The sequence below is a fragment of the Nicotiana sylvestris genome, chromosome 1, assembly GCF_000393655.2.
Source record: "Nicotiana sylvestris chromosome 1, ASM39365v2, whole genome shotgun sequence".
Lineage (NCBI taxonomy): Eukaryota > Viridiplantae > Streptophyta > Magnoliopsida > Solanales > Solanaceae > Nicotiana > Nicotiana sylvestris.
In genome coordinates, this window is record NC_091057.1 from 85,883,329 (window position 1) to 85,890,367 (window position 7,039).

A 7,039-nucleotide genomic window follows, 5' to 3' on the forward strand; every position below is an offset into this window, starting at 1 on the left:
TGAAACAAATACTCTATGAGAAATTATTAAGGAAAATCCCTACAAGAGAAAAAATATTTTTTTGATTTGTTTTGATTTTTTAAGAAGGAAATCTAAAGGCTAGACCAAAGAAAAATATTTTGAATTTTCACTTGATATCTTGAAGAAAAGACTTCGAAACAAGAAATGAAAAAGATAAAAAAACTGTTTTTGAATTTGAATTTTTGATTACCTAAGGAAGAAAGTCTGAAAATAAACTAAAGAAAAAGTATTGTTGTTTTCTTTTTCTTATATGTACAATGTCCTAAAATAAAAGAATTTTTTTCAAGTCATTTTTCATCAATTTTCCAAAGAAAAACCTCAACAGAAAATCTTTTTGGATTTTTGGATTTAATATCTTAAAAAAACTTTTAAAGGGGTACTAAAGAAAATTCTCTTTTTTTTTGAATTTTTGGTCTTAATATACTAAAGGGAACATAAAAAATATCCACTTTAAGTCCTAGATATTAATTGCCTAAAGGAAAAACAACCTCGAATTTTTTTTTTCATTTCTAGAATTAGTATTCTAAATAAAGGAAAATATAAAGCAGAAAATAACAATAACAAAGGACTTGACATTACTGTACAAAAGTAGAAAGTAAAATACGACATAAAATGAAGAACAGCCTCAGGACATAAAAATAAAACAAATCTCCTTAAGCAACTCCCGACTGAGCGATCCTGACTGGATGGTCACGGGGTGTCTGTCATGCTTAAACTCCGGTAAATAAATCCACACCTGTATAAGAAAACTTAAACCAACACTATGTGAGATAAAAATATTCCTTACTAGACACATGGTTGACATGATTGAGGCTACTTTTGCAAAATGACTTATTTGGCCAAAAGGTGGCTAGAAGTGCAAAATTTGGCTATGACCCCGCGAAGCCAAGAACCTAAGAATTACTAGGAAGACCGGACCCTATGTGGGTTGCCTACGTATCACGCCCGGAAAGACGAGAATAAGGTTTGCGTAGTTCGGGCAGATTGGATACAGGCGAGAATAAGATTTTTTTTCTTTTTTTTCGAAAAATGATGAAACATTCAAAATCTTTTTTTTTTCTTTTTCTTTTTTTTTTTTTTGATTTTCTGATTTTCGACAAATGATGAAAAAGTGCAAAAAAAAATTTGAATTTTCAAGCTCGCTTTATCTTCACACTTCAGCCTCTCTTTTTTTCTTCTTTTTTTTCATTTGCTCTCAATTATCATTGGTCCGCCAAATGACCCTTTTACCCTTGAAGAAATGCAACATGTAGCACATAGGATGCATCAAGATGGTCTGTTATTTTGGGTACACCTGTCCTAGACGGACCCAACCCCTGTGTTAAGTCCTCAATGTCAAATGCACATGATGCAAACAAACGTGCTACTAGGGATCCGGCATGAGGCTGAGTTATTCTAGGTTCAAAACCTGGGTTTATTGTTCTAGACCTGGCTTACCCGAGCGGACAGCTCGAGCCGGGGGGCAGCGTACCGGGAATACAGAAGCTTCGCCGGCTTTGCAACTTGTCCGAACCTCGTTCTAAATTTGGGATATGACTCTAACAGAAAAGAAGTCACACGAAGTGCACACTTCTTCATGATTTAGAAGACTAAGAGAGAAGAGGGATTTCACAACAGTTTATATACAGTTCACGGAATATCAAAGCGATAAAAGCAATCAATTAGCACATTAGGCCCAAATCATGTAACAAAATCAAATAATGGATAAAGTCAACTATAACAATTATTCTAAGCTCGAATTCTTGAACCCTGAACCAGAGATTCTGGGTTCGATCCCCAGCAGAGTCGCCAGAGCTGTCACACCTCCTTTTTCACCTACACCCCGGAAAAGGGTATAGGTAAAGGGAGTTTTTCCAATTAAAGGACAATCGAAACGGGATTTATTTTAAGAAATTCAGAGTCGCCACTTAGGAGATTTATGGTGTCCCAAGTCACCGGTTGAATCCCGAATCGAGGAAAATATGACTCTGTTTAACAGTCCGCGAACCAGAAATTCGAGTAAGGAATTCTATTAACTGTTATATTTAGCTAAATTATCTGATTTTAAACAATTATGAACCTATGTGCAAATTTTAACTTTCAACCACTTTTATTCAATTTTTAAGGAAAGATTGAACGTCGTTTAAAACATGTCTTTGGATCGCGTCACATGAAATGCACTCGCAATCCTAAACATATTTTATTTAACGTTTTAGGATTTGGATTTGGGTCACATGAAATGCACACCCGAATTTAGAAAGGTAAATTTTAAAATACGCGCCTAAAATAACTACGCGTTTTCGAATTTGCGAAGGCCACGGAAAATTCGCTAATGGCACATCTCAGTTTCTAAAGAACTTGTACTCAAACGGAGCAATCACGGATATTCTTGATTTCGTAAATTGATTCTGCAATTATCGCGAAGCTAGAATTAAGGATTCGAAAATGGGAACAGTAGTGTTCAGCCATTATAATTAGATACAACACCACTTTCACTAAATAAAATTCAATTGAAACAACATATGGAAAAGAGGAGATCTGACACTAATTTCAGCAAACTATTTTCGATCGACGAGATTAACTATGAAGCAATTTCGACCGAGAAACCGGTATTACACCTATGAGTAATCTAAGAAACATTGACAGCAGCCGAAACTAAAGCATCGGATCGTCACGTACGTGACGAAATGAAACAGAGGAAAGGAATACGAGTAATGAAATTTTCAGAGTGATGAAGAAAAGATTATTACATATTTCAGTATAAGGGAGCATCCAGCGACAGTTACAGCATGTCGAATCGAAAGTACATACCTGAAACGCGAATAAAAATCGAAGAAGAAGTAAACCAGAACCAAGACCAAACCACCACCGAAGCTCGACCGAAAAATCTATCAACGAGCTCGAACCCGACCGGAATTTTTTTTGTGTTCAAGTGTTATCTTGGACAGATCTAAAGGTTTCAAAAGGGATGTCGGATTTGCAGGTTTCAGTCACGTCCATGGCTCTTCGTCACTTTTGGTCGCCATTTCCGGCGAGCCTTGGTGATGGTGGCTAGAGACGGGTTTGTTTGGTTGGTGTTCCGGCGGTTTTTTTGTTGAATAGCTAGCGGAGATGAGGTCGTTTTTGGGCGCGAGCAGTGGCGTAGGCTACAGGGGTGGTCGTTTGGAGAAGATGACGGTCGGGGGCGGGGTCGTTTTTTCCGCTTGAAAACGTTTTTCAACGAGGGGGAGGGGTTTGAATGAAGAAGAAGACGACGCAGGCAGGGGGGGTCTCGTGGGTGTCAAGGCTGCGCAGCCATTTTCTGTTTGTTTTCAGCTTTTTTTCATTTTTTCATGCGCATCTTTTTTCAACTTCTTCGTTCCTTTCGTTCATTCCTCTTTTGTTTCTTCCGCCTCTTTTTTTGGTCCCCCCCCCCCCCCTAGATTTTTAGGTTCCCCTTTTTATATTGTAGATTGTAGGGTTTTTTAGGTTAAGGGGTATGAGCCTAGAAATTATGGGCTTGGCAATTATGGGCTAGGTCCAAAATTAGGCCTAAAATGGGTTGCTCGACCTCAAGTTCTATTTTTTTCCTGATTAAAAATACGGGCTCATTTATCAATTAATCCTACTATTCAAATAATTGTTAAAATAAAACTAACCATTAAAACAAATCTAATTTTTGGTATTTTCAAATGTCATATTATCTATAAAAATACGATAATTTTTTTGTATATATATTTTTTTAGATTAAAAATGACTACAAAACATTAATGAACCTATTTTTGTGATTTTTTTGTTTTCTTGTAATAACATAAAATAAAAGAGCCAAAATTACTTAATATATTTATATTATGCCTAAATTGAATATTTTACGCCAATATATAAAAAATCTTGGGGAGGGTCAAAAATCACATGTCTACAGGCATATCCTCATAACTCATCAATAAAGTGCACCAGGACATAATGACAATAAAAATGCGGGTAAATCGTGACTATGGCTAATTTAGTTATAGAAACTAAGTTCAAGTAGTCATACAAAAGATCACATATATATCACAGAATGTACACGTCCCAACTAAAGCACAACACAAAAACAAGTAGGGTTGTGTGTTCATAACATACGTGTGTATGCCTCTAAGACAAGTATAGCATAAGTCTCAAGATTTGCTCAACATATTTAAAATACGGTACGTATAGCCACAACATATCTTTAGCATGGTTTATTATGATCTCGTAGACAACTAATGGAATAATATATAGAATCAAGTACGATACTCAACCAAGAAAAGCATAGAGTGAGCTAGAATCTACCCCTAGCACGTATACCCATGGCACATGTATACAAACTTGTCACCTTATATATACATCACCCCCGCATGTAGCAAACAATATAATTTAGTAGCAAAAATTTCCTCAACCAAAGTTAGGCAAGACACTTACCTTAAACAAGCTAAAATAATACTCTAAAAATGCCTTCTTGCATGAATCGACCTCTGAATAGCTCGAATCTAGCCAAAACATCTCAATAATTTCACATAGTGCCATATGAATCAAACCGAAATGATAAAGGCCGAATCTTTAATCAAATACTCAAAGTCAACCAAAATGTCAATCTGATCTTGCACCTTGGAACCCAACAAAACTCAAAAATTCTGACAACTCATTCGAATACGAGTCCAACCATACAAGTTTCATCCAAATCCGACTCCGAATTGATATTTAAATCTCAAATTTTTACTTTAGAAAAGTTTTGCTAAAAACCTCAATTTTCCTCACTTAGATTCTTTAATCAAATGCTAAAATCAAGGATGGAATGATGAATAATAATCAAATCCGAGTCACGAATACTTATCCCAATCCATGTGGTGAAAATTGCCTAAAACATCGCCTCAATCTGAGCTCCCAATCTCAAAATATGATGAAATGAGTTTGAAGTCCGAAAATAGAATCTTGTACAGCTGCTTCAGGAGTACCCTTCGCGATCGCGAGACCAGCTTTGCTATCGCGAATCATAAGGAGGAACATTGGTAAAAATATCCTACGTGTTTGCATCACCAACCTCGCGAACGCAATGAACCCAACTGCCAACCACTTCGCGAACTCGTCCCTAAAATTGCGACCGCGAAGGAAAAACCACCAGCTCCCACTCTCAAATGCGAATGCGGCCAAGCTTCACGAACGCGATTCGCAAACCACCAAACCTCTCTGAACGCGACTGCCTAATCGTGAACGCGAAGAGGTAAAACACCCAGCTCAAACGTACACTACATGATCGCGACAACACCTTCACGATTGCGAAGAACATCTAAGGCATTAGAAACTAGTAGCTCCAAATATTACTAACATAGTCCAAGACTACCCCAAATCACACCCGAGGCTCCCGAGACCCTGTCCAATCACAACAACAATCACAAACATAATGTGACCTACTCGAGGCCTCAAACACACAATATGACATCAAAACTATGAATTCAAGTCTAATGAACTATTTCAAATTTTCAAATTCCAAACTTACGCCGAACACGTCTAAACTACTCGAAATGACCCAAATTGTGTACACAAGTTCCACATGACATAACAAACCTATTCTAACTCCCTAAACAACAACTCAAAATAATAACATCGAAGTCAACTCTCGGTTAAATCTATGAACATTCCAAACAATGCCAACTTTCTTCAAATAGAGCCAATACTTTGTAGAAACATCCAAATACGAATCCAGGCATACTCCTAAGTCTAATATCACCATAAGAACCTATCGGGACCATCAAAACGTGAATCTAAGACCGTTTGCACAAAAATCAAATTTTGGTTAACTCTTCAACTTTAAGCCTCCAAAAATGAAATTTCTCTTCCAAATCAATTTCAAACCTCTCGAACATCAAAACCAACCATGCACGCAAGTCGTAATACATCATATGAAGCAACTCAAGACCTCAAACCACTGAACAGAAGTCCAACACTCAAAACAACCAGCTCGGTCGTTACATTCTCCCCTACTTAAACATGCGTTTGTCCTCGAACGTGCCAAGAGTCATTCCAAAGCCATCAAACCATTGTATAAACTCACCATACATATAGCCATGGGTGACCCTACATCACCTCAATCCATATAAACCCGTCAACACAACCTAACTGAAGGTTCTTTCTTCAACCTTAGTCCACAAACCTTGGGACCCAATCTCCATCATTCGAAGTACATTATAAGACCCGATTCTCGCATCTATACATTTTATAAGTCTAAACAAGATGTATCAAGACATAACCATATCCCAAGATATAATCACATGATATGCCACATAACTCAGATACTCATACCAATTACTTCTAACCATAATAGTTGATCATTAACAAACCTGGTACCGGTGACATACCTCATATCAAATAAAACCTTGTTCTGAACCTCCATACATTGCCAAGGATGAAAGAGACATGTAGAAAATCATAACCACTTATCAGATCGACAAGTCGTGAGCTCTCTCGCCCGACAAGAACCATTGCCAAACTATAATCTGATTAACGGCATACTTATCCAAATATGCCTTATCCAAGTATGATTGCACTAATTCCAGGTCCAATGATCTCATATCACCTAGTACAAGATATTCGATCGACAAGCCACACCCAAAGCCACTTAGTCACATATGACACAATCTGTGCACTCAACATGTAACCACTCGAATATAACTAGAGATAGAAGGAGAGCCAAATAATAGAACTACCCAACAAGTTCAACAAATACCACTACAAAGCAAAATGCTATGAACCCATCTCACAAGGGAGAAGCAAAGAACCCTAATCAAGCACAAAGATCGTATCCCAACATAACTCCTTTGCAGTGTGTAGCCCGGTCCAAATATATCGATCTACATAAAATACCCATCAGGCCATAATGTACACGATCAATAACCACATGTGTATAAATAGCAAACACGCAAAATGCATGACTACAGCCATAGAGAAACTGATAGAACCATATACCACCGATAGGAAAAACATGACTAAGGTGCAATAAGCAACTCAACATCCCAAGAGCCATCTCGACACTAGGACTGAATAG

At 37.3% G+C, this 7,039-nt stretch overlaps 1 long non-coding RNA gene across 2 annotated transcripts; it reads right to left on the minus strand.

The window, feature by feature from the left end:
- Positions 1 to 574: 574 nt before the first annotated feature.
- On the minus strand, positions 575 to 3,403 carry LOC138879978 (uncharacterized). Of its 2 annotated transcripts, none has more exons than XR_011402727.1 (2): positions 2,812 to 3,403; positions 575 to 757 (listed from the first exon to the last, which is right to left on the minus strand). It is a non-coding gene; the product is annotated as an uncharacterized lncRNA (long non-coding RNA). The 2 variants fall into 2 exon arrangements; XR_011402726.1 differs by having other exon boundaries at positions 575 to 770.
- Between the last annotated feature and the right edge of the window lie 3,636 nt (positions 3,404 to 7,039).